This window comes from Lycium ferocissimum, chromosome 9, assembly GCF_029784015.1.
Source record: "Lycium ferocissimum isolate CSIRO_LF1 chromosome 9, AGI_CSIRO_Lferr_CH_V1, whole genome shotgun sequence".
NCBI classification, from domain to species: Eukaryota; Viridiplantae; Streptophyta; class Magnoliopsida; order Solanales; family Solanaceae; genus Lycium; species Lycium ferocissimum.
This window is the reverse complement of record NC_081350.1, coordinates 42,054,706-42,071,531: the sequence shown is the minus strand read 5'-3', so window position 1 is coordinate 42,071,531 and position 16,826 is coordinate 42,054,706. Positions and strand designations below refer to the sequence as shown.

At 31.3% G+C, this 16,826-nt stretch overlaps 1 pseudogene; it reads right to left on the bottom strand.

Annotated features, from left to right (window-relative positions):
• Positions 1–8,751: 8,751 nt before the first annotated feature.
• Positions 8,752–13,148, bottom strand: LOC132031924 (acetylserotonin O-methyltransferase-like; annotated as a pseudogene).
• Between the last annotated feature and the right edge of the window lie 3,678 nt (positions 13,149–16,826).

Sequence of the window (16,826 nt, the reverse complement as noted above, 5' to 3'; positions counted from 1 at the left end):
GTTAAACACGATAAACATAAGGGTTCTATAACATAAGGTATAATAAATTCATCAACTAGTGGAACCCTTTTCTATTACGATGTTGTGAAGTCTCTAACTCGAACATGACATCATAGCAGATTTAACTCTCGAGCAAATGGAGATGCCAACCGGAACATCTTCTATAAACCATCTTATCAAGAATTCTATTGTGCGAGTATGTAACATATACATAAAAACTGAACAGGAAGAGACAGCGAAAAAAAGTATTAAGTAGCAAAAATAACATATCATATCATATATATTGCTCGTGGAACGTGCGGCCCGATCCATATATTGCCGTGGAACGTGTGAGATCCTTTCCATATAAAAAATATGCATCCGGGATAACATCATAATATAGTAGAAATAGCATATACATAACATCGTAGCCATGAGAGCCCAAATGTGGGTGTGCTCCTCGGAGTGACGTAAGGTCGTAAACCTCGATGTGCGTTATGACATCGTTATCCTTAGATTGTCGGTGCACCTACGGCCATATGTAATATAGCTTCGACATCTATGCTTTACCTAGGGCCATATGTAATATATTCGAGATAGACATTGACCCGCTCACCGAGAACATTAGAATGCTAGACTTGGAAACCTTTCGGGAATCATTGTAAGACCTTTTAGGCACTTTAAGTCTTTAACATTTCTGGAAGTGGAAATACGGAGAATAGCATGTACGACATCAACATATAGGGGTCATGCCTTTGAAAGAAGAAGGGGATAGCCTCACATACTAGTTGTGGACACTTTCTCATATCGGGCATCATCATTGTCGTCATATAATTGCATTCGTCGTTTTAGTCATAAAAGCTTTCAAAATCGTAAAACTTGGATTTTGGAGAAAAATGAATATTTTAGAAAACATTTATCAACTTTTAAGGAGGAAATCATACTTTGAAAGCATAACTTCTAACTTTTGAAAACAAGGACATTACGACAGCATTGATAAGATTACATCATATGATTCATGCCATAGAAAGAAAGGGCTTAGCCTTAACATACCTGCGCCGCGCCTTACTAGCTACGCTTATTCGTCCAAACTTGTTGCCGCTAATCTACATTTAAGACGATTAAGGCAATTATTAGATTCATCCTCATATGCCTCTCTTAACCTTTCATATACATTTATATTAACGAAAAAGATCTCCCTATAAATAATGAGAATATGGCTCGGCCCCAATTCATCCATTAACAACAATTTCAATGCCAAACCAACAACAATGCCAACAATCTTACTAACAACAATTCAAGTATTCAATTAATTGATTCACGTAATGTTCCAACAACTTAGTCGACACACTACCTTACTCGAAACCTTCAGATTCAACACCAATCTTACACTCCATTATCATTCACATACGTTAACTTCAACAACAACCTTTATTCTACATGACATAATCCATAACGACAACAACTAAAATGTCAAATAACATAGATTTACATTAACTTACCAAAACACCTATTATCCGACCATAATCACTTCTTACATCTTTTTATGTATTTTCATCCATCTCTTTTCATAACAACAACATCCATAATATCTAATACGCAAGTTTCCCTCAAGTTAAACATTATTCAATCTCTAAACTCATTTCCGGAATCCTCCATAACCATAACTGGAATATAACTTCATACTTATTTGTAATTCGAGTTCTTCAACTACTCAACACCCTTACTATCATAAAATAATTGTAATACTCACCTTGATTATATAAGGATGATCTTTGGATGAAAAATATTCCACTTGAGGAAACTCCACTTGAAGAAGAAAACATCAACTTTTGAGCTTTTATACCCTTGATCCTACTAACTTTTGATGCTTGATCCTTTAATCTCCCTACTTGGATGTGTGATAGTGTGATATGAAGAGGATTCTAGAGGCTTGGAGAGTGTTTGGGTCGTGGAAAATGAGAAAAAATGAAAGGAAAACCGTGCCTTATAAAAATAGAATTGGACCGTATGAAATTCTCTCGGAATTTTCCCTTCCCCTTTAGTTTTACAGCCAAACATACCGTACAAAATATACGGTCCGTATATTGGACCGTATAATCCCAGTCTTTCCGATTTCGTTCTCGTCACTTCGTTTGATCTCGAATTATGGAACCTTCCGTACTTGTGCGACACTTCGTTAGCGATCTAATGGACCTTGTGACTCGTCCTTAAATCCTCGTTAAACATTCGTTAGTTCAATGGCCATGAAATCTTTTCCAAACATAACATGTACTCTACTTCCTTTTGACGAATCTAGTTTCCACCAAATCCTACGACTCCAAAACCTTATTGTCTATACACTAAGGCTGCCAATTGCTCTCTTATAGTCGTGAAGGTCTCATGTCCGCCTTGACTAACGTCAGTCTACTCGTAACGGAACGACGTGAAATTACCGAGGTGTAACAGTCAAATACTTAATAAATTTTGAGTATTGATTTAACGAAAAGTTTGAAAAATAATTTTCATCAGAAACATCATGAAAATCCCGTCAAATATTAGAAATTGTAACATCAAAAATTTCACCAGCCACCAGAAATAAATAAAAATAGCAAAAACTACACTAGACACTATAAATAAATTAAAAATGGCAAAAAGATACAAAAGACTGCACCTCCAAATATGAGATTCCGTTAAATCTTTTTTTTTTTTTTTTGATGAATTGTTGTTAAATCTAACAATCAAAATTTACTGAATATTTTTACTAAGACCAAAAGTCCGCACCTTTGAAAAAATCGACGAACCAAAACTGCTCAAGAGTATATCTGAGGATTATTTTAAACATATCCTAAACCTAAACCTAAGGACCTTTTTTGTAATTTTCTCGATAGAGATTATTTTATGAGTTTAAGTTTATTGTATAACAAAGTATTAGACAATTAAGTCGCTTATAACTATTTATAGTAAACCTCAATTGGTAAATTGATAAAAAATAATTAACTACTATCGAAAATTAAACTACACAGATGATATAAAAGTTTTATACAATTTGTTTATATAACTTAAATTTTTATTATGTGCATATTTAGTTACTTTAAACCATGAAAAATATCTTATTTGAAGAAAAATAATTTTAATGAAAGAGGATAATAACTTTCTTTTATAAATAAATATCAAATTTCCTATTCGAATAAATTGTTTTATCAATAAATGACATTGTTATCAACATCTAATAACCTTGATACCATTCATTGTCTATTGTTCAAGATGGATATACAGAAAAGGGAAATTTTGTTTAGATACCATTGATGATAAATGGAACTTGTTTTCCATACTTGCATCAAAAAAGTCAGAATTTTTTAACCTTAAAAAAATAAAATCAGAATATTTTTACCAACGAAGCATGAAAATTTTGAGAAATATTTTCTACCGAATCAAACCAACCTTTGTGACATTTTTTCTTCTCTTGATTTTATTAAAAAGAGAATGACACCATATATATTTCTTTAATTTTAAATTTTTATTATTATCATTAAATGGAATTCTCTTATAACCATAGTTTAAAGGTTATTTTGTGGTATGCGCTCAAAGTTTTCCTTCTTTATTATAGTATATTGTATCCAATCAAACATTATCACATAAAAAAAAAAAAAAAATGAGAGATCAATACGTATTCACAACACTTTCATTCTCTGTCTTTCAAGTTTAGATTGAAATCACACATCAACATTTTCAAGTTTTGTTTTTTGTTGTCTCTCTTTTTTAATAAGAGAAAGTAGATGCAATCAGTGTCTGATGCAGCATGCAGACACTGAGTTCATCTGAATCCCATTAGCCTAGTACTATCGATATGGAATATATATAAATTTACATGTAAAAGTTCATTAAAATTGCAATAAATAATATATATTAATACAACAGGTACAATACCAAGAACTATAAAGACTAAATCCACAATTCCACATAGTTGAAACTCCTAATCATCATTTGAAATGCAATAATAATAATCAAGAACGGTAAGCTTGAATAACAGACTGAACAACCTTAATGTGATTGATAGTGTGTGTATTGAATATAGCTGCACTCAGAACATTAATGTCACGACCCAAATCTGACACTCAGATTGTGACAGAACACCTGACGAGCTTCTACCCATAAGGCGAACTCTCTAAGCTAAACATGCGAAAATCAACAAATAAAATGAATAATACTCCATGTCTCATAATATAAAGAAAAGTGCGGAAGCGAAATACAAATACTGAGTCTGTTCATAAACCTCACAAAAGTTCTAAGTCATGGAACTATTAGTATGAATACAAAAGTACGAGACGTAGCTCAGTACTACTAAGTCAACGAAAGAAAAAGAGGCCGCTCCGAACTAATGGTGGTGCACCTCGACTGAACTAGACTGAAGAAAGTTGGAATGATCAAGTATCAGCTACCTGGTCGCAATTAACCACACCTACACACATACAAACGTCAACAAGCGTGAGTCTAAGAGACCCAGCAAGATCATCGACACACTCTCAGCTTCCCCCCAGGGCAAGTCGTAGAAATCCCTGATAATGCATAAAAGCAATTAAACAGTACAAGTATATTAAATATATACAAACACTGAAGCTGAAGCTAAAATCCTGAAGCATAAACAAGCAACACAAGAAATACACTGAATCTTAATCTATGCTCACGGGACACGGTACGTAGTTGTCCATGTCTTACCCCGTCTTCCGGAGTGGCATTATTTACCCACATTTTATCCGGGTTACTTATAATTCTGGCATCTACCTCCAACCGAACTCAATGGGGTGTGTCGAAGTATGCCTCTCTAAAGATATGACAAAGTGTAACAAACATCCAATCAATACCAATCCTAAACTTTACATATATAGCAAGTATCTATTTAAACGAAATTACGCTAAAGGACTCATATGTAGGGGTGGGCATGGTACGGTATTTGAAACTTCGGTACGGTAAATTCGGTTTTCGGTTTCTAATAATACTATACCATTACCGTACAAAATTAATTCGGTATGATTAGGTATTTTAAAGTTCGTTTTCAGTATTTTACGGTACGGTAAATCGGTACCATAATTTATCCGATTTTGACTTACATATACTCATATCGTGGAGAATTATGACTTCCGCTACTTAAGAAGCGTCTCAATTATTATGTACTAAACACCTTACACATGTAAAAATGTGCAAAAGAAAGTACAAGCAATCCCCTTCATAAATCAATTATACAAAAAAGACATTTAAATCAACATAGAGTAATCAAAGTTCCAACGTTTAAACAATTAGTTTTCTAATAATACTAGTTTATATATTTGTTAGTATTATAATACTAAGATATATGAATTGTATATATAATTATATACTTCGGTATGGTATTCAGTATTTCGGTATTTTCTTTATGATTACCGAATACCGTATCTAATACCAATCATTTTAAAAATGCATAACAAATACCATCATACCGAAATCGCAATATAAAAAATTTCTGTTTCGGCACGGCAATCGGTATCTACCATACCATGCCCACCCCTACTCATATGGTCATTACTTTACACACTTGAAAATTATCCACTTTAGATCATGTTTGCGCATTCACATGAACTAATTAATTGGTTTAAATGCATACATACAACACAAACCATATGTTTTTTATGAAAAGCAAGTAAACTAAGAGTTTAAGTCTCACTTGCCTTATAACCGGTGCGCAAACCTCTCTTGAAACGCCAATATCTCTTCAATTGATATCCAATGGTCTTAATCTATTCAAAGCATAAATAACAGGTTCAAATTAGTCTAAAAAAACTAATCCCATAATTTTAGAATACCTCGAGTTCAAAGTCCAATAATTGACATGCTATTAGTCGACTAATCCCTTTAATCACTCACATATTCAAAAATGCATTGTTAAAAAAATGCTTTCCAGCACAATATGGTAGAGATTCTGTCTCATTAATCTTTCCCGTACCAACACATGAAATTATAATTTATAATACTAGTCTAACATATTTGCAGAAGCCCAACGAATTCTCTGTGCAAATTAAAGTAGGACTATAGTTTGAGAAGTTTTGTCCAATATAAAAATAATATTGTTGTTCCCAAAGCCTAGTCAACACAATCATTACCCCATAATCATTTGTCTCCCGAAAGATAATTCTTTGCATTATGAGATAAAGGATTAACTGTACTCCTCAATTCATGAAATATAGCTATAGAATTTCTAAAAGAGAGCCTAGCCTAGTTTCCTGTCTATGATGAAATAAGCAACAGGAAAAGGTTAGCATATAGACTTGACTCGCCTCCACTTGTCATCTAATTCTTTCCTCTCAGACCAAATCCATGTTACAAAAATTGCTATAGCCACGACAACTTAATGAGAAGCAATGCATAACTGAATCTTCAGTAAGGGAGTCATACATCCTTTACGGAGCAAGCCGAGTGAAAAAGAGAATGAAATTAGTGTAATACCTGTATACGATAATAGATAGTAGGAACTTCTACTCCTCCTCACTCTCAGTTATGTTGCCAAAACCCCTCGCCTGATGTTACGATGTTACCTCCTCAATACCAGAAATCTTCCAATCCCTAATAACCTCTCAAAACGTGGCCTGCAATATGGGGTGGCTTGGCCCACTGCTTTCCTTTTAAAAATATTTAAGTCATTAATTATTAAAGTGATGTTGGCCCATTATCCACTAATTAAGTGACTACGCTAAACTATATATTACTATTACTACTATAACCCATGCTTCGTCGTCAGTCATCATTTAAAAAAAAAAATCAGGTGGGCCCCATACTAAAAACACCAAAAATTTTTTTTTTTAAAATCAGGTGGGCCCCATACTAAAAACACCAAGAATATTTTTAAAAAAAGGAAAAAAGTGGACCCCACCATCTCCAAACTCATGTAAAAAAAATGGACCTCATATTAAAAAAAAATCAAGAATATTAAAAAGAAAAGTGGACCCTATATTAAAAAAACAAGCAATGTAAAAAAAAAAAAAAGGCACCCCATATTAAAAAATCAAACAATATTCATGTAATTCCCAAAGTATCCCCATTAAATCAATAATGGTGGATTCATTGCCACATGCGTATCAACCCATTAGTGGCAGCAAATGCAATTATTACTTATGTAAAAAAAAAAAAACGGATCACATATTAAAAAAATCAAGCAATATTAAAAAAAAAAAATGGACCCATATTAAAAAAACAAGCAATGTCAAAAAAAAAAAACGTGCACCCCATATTAAAAAATAAATAATATTCATGTAATTCCTTAATATCCCCATTAAGTTAATAATGGTGAATTCATCATTATCACGCGTATCAATCCATTAATGAAAGAAATGAAAGTATAGACAAAGAAAAGACATGGATCCCATATTATTGCTTTTCTTAAAAAGGTTAAGCCAAACCATACAATTTCCTTTCTTTTCTTATATTACCGAGATCTAATCTAGATATTTAATCGTTGTATTTGCTATTCCGCCATGTCATTTATTTGTTATGTTTACTAAAATAAATATACTTAAAATATTTATATTTTAAAATAAGATAGAATTTAATTACTTTTTCATTTTCTTCTTACCCTAATAAATGTGAAAAGAGATTAATGTCGTAAAAGAAAAATAATATTAAATGCAGATCAAATAATTAATAAGGTAAATTAGTCAAATTATAATTCTAATTGACGTTTTTTTTAAAAACAAGGTAAAAGACAACATGACAAGTAAAATGAGATAAACCAAGAATATTTAACAAAAATTAAAAAATAGTAGCTCTTCGTTTAAATAGAAAATCAAACTTCTACTTTGTTTCTTTTTAATTTTTAAACATGTAAAATTAATTTAATAATTTGAATTAGAATTATCCAAATCAAAATTTGATAAAAAAATAATAAGTATTGTTTAGGTCCAATCTACATACATTAACAATAGAATATTTTACACCTTTAAATTAATCGAATTAAAATTTAAAGTATCAACTGATGCTTAAATATTGCTATTGTTTTATCTCAAAGAGAGGAAAATAGTTTCCTTTTAAACAAGTCTTCTCTTTTAAAAAGTATTAATAAATTTTTGCCAACTTTGTATTCGTGGTAAACACTAATATAATAAAGTTTTGGATACGGAGCACAAACTACAATGTTATATTAATCGTGTTATATATATATATGCATAAAAACAGTGCAAACTTATGTATGTTTATTAGCAATATAAAATATATATATATATATATATTATCACTACCCAAACACAACTACATACGCATAGATACATTATAATCCAAAGTGTTGGGACCGTCCATACGCCGCATACGTCGTATATAGTATATATATATACACATATACACTACTACTACTAATACTTTCAACAAAATAAATAAATATAAACATATGGTGTGACTATATTCCATAATTACCCGCTCCGATTTGAACCCCGTTAAAATTAGTAAGTTATAATTAATGGAATAATTCTAAAATCCACTTGCGAATAAAAAATATCAGGTAGTTACAATTAATTTTGGATTAAAATCACACATCAACGTTTTCAAGTTATTGTTAATATTTTTGTCTCTCCTTTTTTAATAAGCGAAAGTAGATGTAATCAGTGGCGAATGCAGCATTCAGACATCGGGTTTATTTGAAAACCCAATGGTTCAATACTTTTGAGGTGGAATGTATATTTATTTGTAAAAACCCATTAAAATTACAACAAACAGTAGGTTTAAATTCACAATATTAAAAATACAAGGGTCCAATGCTAAGAATCTTAAAAATTAAACACACAGAGTTTAAATTCTGAATCTACTTCTGGATACAGTAATAATCAAGGATAAGCTTGAATAACAGATTGAACACCATTAATGTGATTGATAGTGTGTCTCTTGAATCCAGCTGCACTTAGAACATAGGCACATTCTTTTGCAGTTCTCTCTTTCCCATTGCTTGTGTGAGCCATCATCACCAAATCTAACATTAAAGCCACATCCTTGAGCTTTTCTCATTTCCTTTAATATCTTCTTTTTCACCAATTACTGCCTCTATTATTATCACTTTTCCTTTGTCTTTTGGAATTGCTTCTCTACACTTTGTTAGGATTTGTATGCATTCCTCATCTCCCCAGTCATGCAAAACCCACTAATATAATATAACCAACATATGTGAGGTTATGCAAATTAAAAACACTACTAAGAAAAAGCAAACTTCCGACAAAATCCGTTGTAAATTGGTTCATTGGGAACGTTTCCGATTGATTTTCGTAGGAAATTCCTTACAAAACGAGTCAATTTCTGACCTGATGTAAATTAGCTCGCCAGAAACATTTCCGACTGATACGTTTTGTCAAAAATCTCTTATGGATCTGACTGTATATATCTATGTTCTTAAAATAAGAATGTTAATGGTACGTACATACTTATATATCTAAAAACTGATTTTTATCGGTTCTTGATCAACCGGGGAATATTCAAGAAGACATCAACCAAAACGCTAAACCACCTATGTTCAAACGCCCCTTTCCAGCCTTCTCCTTAAAGAAGGCGAGAATAGCATGCCTGCTTTCCTGTTATTCGAAAGGCCCCTGTGATGCTGGCACCGTGGCATAATCTTAGTGCATGTATTTCGTCAAAGGAGAATAATACGTCCGCATTTGATGCTGCGCACGGAAAGGATGTCTGGAAGTACACTAAACCGACCCTAGACACAACAACCTCCTAAAGGTTGACAGAAATAGAGATAATATTAAATATTCAACGGAATTAAAAATGTTAAAAGCACTTTAAGGAAATATAATCATTGGACAGAAAATAGTTTCCAAAATAATTAACTAGAGAAAAGTTCTCTTCAATTAAGTTCCCTGTTAGATACATAGATGTAAGTTCCCTTCAATATATTAACTAGAGAAAAGTTCTCAAGTTGGTACTTTGGAAAACGAAATTTGGGGTACAATTTTTTTAATAAATTTTGAACATAGTACAAATAGCTAGCTTCTCAAAAGGTGCAATACTAATTAATACAGCAACTCTTACATTTTGAACGAGCTCTTGTATTCTCTTTATAAGAATTTCATATGTTGTTTTGGAAACTATTTTCTGTCCAATGATTATATTTCCTTAAAGTGCTTTTAACATTTTTAATTCCGTTGAATATTTAATATTATCTCTATTTCTGTCAACCTTTAGGAGGTTGTTGTGTCTAGGGTCAGTTTCCGTGTACTTCCAGACATCCTTTCCGTGCGCAACATCAAATGCGAACGTATTATTCTCCTTTGACGAAATACATGCACTAAGATTATGCCACGGTGCCAGCATCACAGGGCTGCTTTCGAATAACAGGAAAGCAGGCATGCTATTCTCGCCTTCTTTAAGGAGAAGGCTGGAAAGGGGCGTTTGAACATAGGTGGTTTCGCCGTTTTTGGTTGATGTCTCCTTGAATATTCCCCGGTTGATCAAGAACCTATAAAAATCGGTTTTTAGATATATAGGTATGTACGTATCATTAACATTCTTATATTAAGAAAACATAGATATATACAGTCAGATCCATAAGAGATTTTCGACAAAACATATCTGTCGGAAATGTTTCTGGCGAGCTAATTTACTCAGGTCGTAAATTGACTCGTTTGTAAGGAATTTCCTGCCAAAAGTCAATCGAAAATGTTCCCAATGAACCAGATTACAACGGATTTTGTCGGAAGTTTGCTTTTTCTTAGTAGTGTTTTTAATTTGCATAACCTCACATATGTTGGTTATATTATATTAGTGGGTTTTGCATGGGGGAGATGAGGAATGCATACAAATCCTAACAAAGTGTAGAGAAGCAATTCCAAAAGACAAAGGAAAAGTGATAATAATACAAGAATTGGTGAAAAAGAAGATATTAAAGGAAATGAGAAAAGCTCAAGGATGTGGCACTAATGTTAGATTTGGTGATGATGGCTCACACAAGCAACGGGAAAGAGAGAAGCGCAAAAGAATGTGCCTATGTTCTAAGTGCAATTTGGATTCAAGAGACACACTATCAATTACATTAATGGTGTTCAATCTGTTATTCAAGCTTATCCTTGATTATTACTATATCCAGAAGTAGATTCAGAATTTAAACTCTGTGTGTTTAATTTTTAATATTCTTAGCACTGGATCTTTGTATTTTTAACATTGTGAACTTAAACCTACTCTTTGTTGCAATTTTATTGGGTTTTTACAAATAAATATACATTCCACCTCAAAAGTATTGAACTATTGGGGTTCAAATAAACCTGATGTATGACTGCTGCATCCGCCACTGATTGCATCTACTTTCACTTATTAAAAAAGGAGAGACAAAAATATTAATAATAACTTGAAAATATTTCATCTACAACTATTATCTATAACAACGATTCATTATAATGACCAAGTTTTCTTTAAGATATTTCATCTCATGTTATAGCCGATATTTCATCTGATATGTTATACCATATATATGTTTTCTATAATATATCTGAACAAACATTAATATTATTTATGTTAGGTTTTTGTCCTGATTTTCTTATCATATTTGAGTTTTACTTTTCTCAGGAAGGAAAGTCAAAGTATAACCATAATCATTTTAATTTTCCTGAAAGGAAAATATAATTCTCTTACGTATTTGACTAGTTTTTTTCTTGGGGGAAAATTTTTTGGATCTCTATAAATTGACGAATCCTTCTCATACAACACAACACGAAAAAATATCCACAATGTAGTTTCTAAAAGAGTCTTGTTTAGGGGGGGATTTTTCTCTCATAAATTTTTACGAGTTCTTTTATATTAGTTTTTTATGTAGGTCAATTGACCAATTAATATTAAAAGTATTATGCGTCTTTAGTATACTTTTTTTTTGTCCTCTGATTTATCGTTGCCAAGATTTGCAAATTATTAGCTGATTCTTTCGATCCCAACAAGTGGTATCAGAGCCAATGGTTCAAAAGGTTAAAGACAGGTTCAAGGCGGTTCAGATCAAGCTACAACCTATTTGATGATAATGAGGTTTTTGTCCAAAAAAAAAAGTCCCAGATACTATATGTGGAGAAAAAAGCTGCAACCATATTTTCAACATTCCTGCTGCTGCATTTTTAAAAATAAAACAAAATGTTTTTTTAAACCACTTTTAACCAATAATATTTTTAACTATGGCAAGCAGCAGTGATGAAGATTATGTGAAGAAGACAGATCAAGTTTTATCAAGAAAATCTAGGCCAAAAGGGGAGATTTGTTAGGGTTTTACCCTGATTTTCTTACCATATTTGAGTTTTACTTTTCTCTGGAAGGAAAGTCAAAGTATAACCATAATCGCTTTACTTTGCTTGAAAGGAAAAAAAAATAATTCTCTTCCATAGTTGGCTAGTTTTTTTCTTGAAGGAAAATGTTTTGGATCTCTATAAATTAAAGAATACTTCTCATACAACACAACACGAAAAAGTATTCACAATGTAGTCTCTAAAAGAGTCTTGTTTAGGGGGTGATTTTTCTCTCATAAGTTTTTATGATTTCTTTTATATTAGTTTTTTATGTAGGTCAATTAACCAAATAATATTAAAGTATTATGTGTATTTAGTATACCTTTTTTTTTTTTGTCCTCTTATTTATCGTCGCCAAGGTTTGCAAATTATTAGCTTCCGCATGACGCCCTAATTCTTTCGATCCCAACAATTTAGAGGTTTGGAAGTCTCGCATTGGGGGTAAAACATTTTCTACCAAAGACCACTTCGTTCTCAAGAATTGAACCCGAGACTTCTGGTTCTTCACTACAACCCTTGGTGGTCCTTTAATGAGATATTTTACGCCACATAAATATACTTATTATTTGTTTAGCCCACAAATTTTCAAATATCAATTTTCTTTCTCTAAATTTCGTGCTCAGCTAAACACCTTCAGGTAAATTGAGACGGAGGGTGTAACAAATAACAAACTATTTAATCATACCTTAGGATACGAAAGAGGGAAGAGGAGCAACAGCCAAGTGCAACAGATCGTTGGTTTAGGCTAACAGATTCTTGATTGCTTTCCAAGAAATCAGCAATTCCCAACTCAATGGCTCATTTAATCACAGCCATTTATGTGAAACCAAACACATACTTCCACATATCTGCTTGGGTTTGATAATCTTGGTTTTCTCTATTTGTTCTTGCTTCTCCATTTATTTCTTTACCCATGATGAAGAAAACTTAATGTTTTTTCTTTTATCTCTAATTTGCTAATTCTTGGTAATACTTTCACGGACTGATCAATTATTTATAGCTATAAGAATCCTTCAATTACTTTAGGCCTAGTATTCTTTTTGGTCCCTCAACTACTGATAAATTTTGATTCAGTCCTTGAGATATCGGACCAAGTAGATATTACTTCACTTACAATTGAAATATACACTTTTCTTACAATTGAAATATGCACTTTTCATTTCTTTGCTTGTGAATATTTACAAATTTCAGAATTGTATATTAACATTTTATTTGGATGATTGTTATGTATCGTTTCATAATTTATAGTAAATATTTTATATTATATTGTACTACTTTGATACAAATAAAGCTTGGATAGGTCGTATCGTTAATCTGTTGTTTCATAATGAGGAATAAGTTTATCATATTACAAAGAATATGGTACGGATAGAGTTATTACACAAAATGGTAAGGTAGAAGTTAAAATAGGATTCAAACACTTAATAAATAAGGGCAAGGTGAAAAAAATAGGTATCGACACAATCACACCAAATCGGTTGTTACATAAAATGATACTTTTCATCATTATAATAATAATGAATTTAACAATACGATATAATAAATTTAAGTAACGTTAAACATAAATGAAAATTAGAAAATTGACGATGTCAATTCGTATAATTAATTAGAGAAATTAGCAATTACAGATTGTTTTCGTCTTGTGATGCATAAGTTAAAGAAGAATGTATTTCATAGATCAACTTTGACCTCCGTTATGTTTTTGGCTCTTGTCCTTGCATTTTTCGCTCAAAATGATGTCAACTAGCTAAGTAGCTTAAAAATACCATTCATACTAACGGTTGCTCGAAGATAAGAAAAAAATGACCAATTTCACTTCAATTCCTTCGTGTCTAATTCAGATTTTTTTTTTCTTTGTTTTCCTCCTTTCTGTTTCTCCTTAGTTTTCTTTTGTTATAGAATTGGAAAAAAAAATGACAAAAATGGTTACTTAAATATACCCGTGAGTAGTTTTGCTTTAAGTTTATTAAAAGTGAACATTTTTTGTTTTTATTAAATATTCGACAAATTTTGACTGCTACATTTAATAAAATTTGTTAGAAAAAATAGATTTAATTAGAAATATCATAAAAGTCCCGTCAAATATCAGAAACTGCAACATCAAAAACTGTATTAGCCACCAGAAATAGATAAAAATAGCAGAAAATGCAAATATTACACCTCCAAATATGAGTTCTCTTTAAATCTTATCGTTTTCGCAGTTCTTGTTAAAGCTAACCATCAAAATTTATTAAATAATATACTGAGATCAAAAGTGCTCACTTTTAATAAACTCAATGGATCAAAATTCTGCGAGAGTGCATTTAAGGATCATTTTACACATATCATAACAAGAAGGGACCATTTTTAACAAACTATGATAAAAAAAAATATTTTAAGAAAAGCACCTTCAATAGCTTTCTTTATAAATATAGATCCAATTCCTATTTGAATAAATAAATGACAATGATATCAACATCTAATGACTTTGACACCACTCATTGTCTATTGTACAAAATAGATACACAGAATCAGATTTCCTGAGAAAAGTCTTTTCCGAGTTGGATTGTATATGATCTGAGATACGTTTGGATTCTGTAGTTCGTTGACGCAGTAATACAAAGTGGATGAAAAAAACAAAGTATTTAGACACCGTTCAAGATAAGCAATGCCTTATTGATATATTTTTTTCGTGTTAACGAACATTGTATTTAGATTTACACACGCATAAATATCAAATTTAAGAAGTATAGAAATAAATAAAAGGGATAATTTCTTAAACATTTCTCTAGGTTTAGCTTCATAACACCAATATCCCTTGTGATTTGTGATATTACGCTTACTTTTCTAATTTTGATTTTTTGTAACAACTATTTTAAACTATTTATCATTAATATAATTTAATTGTAGTTTGATCGATTTGTACTTCCAAATATTTTACTATTTTAATTAATTACGGGGAAAGAAAATCTCTTTGGTAATGTTTGTTTATGTAATCTTTCCAAAATTTAAAACTTTTTAAAAAATAGGTTCTTCCAAATCTAGGGGCAAATTTATAACAACACTTCTTTAAACATGGCCGCATATTGTATACCCCAATTAATATCTATTTCTTCCAGACCACCATAATTTTTTACTTTAGAAATGAAACCATAACAATAGCATATACGGGAAAAGCTTCACTAATCAAAACTTCCATTTAATTAAGAGCTTTGACGTATCAAAATTCCATACAAACAAATTTCGGCGATGATTATGGTATTTTTACCTTCTCAATTTATTAGATGTAGACTAGTTTTTGCGTCTTATTGTTTTATCATTTGACATGTATCAAAAGAGTAGCGAGGCATTAATTTGTATTGAATATCATATAAAGTTCGGACTCAAAAAAAAAAAAAATCATATGAAGTCGAGAGAAGACACAATAATGTTTCAGATCGAATCTGTAATTGTTAAATTCAAGGAGTTGGTTGCGGATTAAACCCAAATTTTTTATTTAATTTTAAAAGTATAATGTTAGAAAAGACAAATTGGTCATATTTAATTATTTTGAATTAGTTATAATTAAGTTAAATAAATGTTACAAAGTAATCAAAATACGAAAGGTGAATGTAATAATATTGAAAATCACAAGGAGAGTCAATATTACGAAGCCAATCAAGGAAAAAAGTAACTGGGTCCAAAAAGAATTGTGAGAGTTTTTATTGGTCCGAAATTTGTTCAGTGAGTAACTTTCGGCATTCACTGTTGTGCTGAAGAAATTGTTGCTTCTTTTCCCTTGGTTAATAGCCAATGATTACGCATCATGATGTCTGCCACTTGTCTCCATTCTTGTCCTCCTCTTAATTTTCAAATTCAGCTTCAGCACGTCTGTCTTCTTTTCCTTTTCTCTTCCGCTTTTTATTCAATTTTGCTCCAAATCTTTTTAACTTCACACCATTTTATTCTTATCTAATAAAATATAATATTAACCACAAGTCAATATAATAATACTCAAACGGCGATTAAAAGTATTAACATATTAGGCAAATAATGAATAAATATATGCATTTTTTACCGAACATCACTTTTTTGTTTGTTTGTTTGTTTGTTTGTAATAATCAATGTAGGATGCAGCGCTAGCATTCAGACACTCGGTTCATTTGAATCAGTAGTCTAGTACTTTTGATATGGAATGTAAATTTATATGTTAAAATCATTAAAATTGCAACAAATAACAGGTTTGAATTCATTATTTTAAAAGTACAACAGGCTCAATACTAAGAACTATAAAGACTAAATTCACATAGTTCAAACTCAGAATCACCATTTGTAATGCAATAATAATAATATAGAACGGTAAGCTTGAATAACAAATTGGACTAACATTAATGTGATTGATAGTGTTTGTACTGAATCTAGCTGCACTCAGAACATTAATTTTGGATTAAAATCACACATCAACATTTTCAAGTTATTGTTCATATTTTTGTCTCTCCTTTAAAAGCGAAAGTAGATGCAATCGATGGCGGATGTAGCATTCAAACATACGGTAGGTTTAATTGATAGGTTGAATGGGAAATGGAGGAAGAAGTGGAGGAAAAAATGAGTTTATTCATATTTAACTTTATGAAA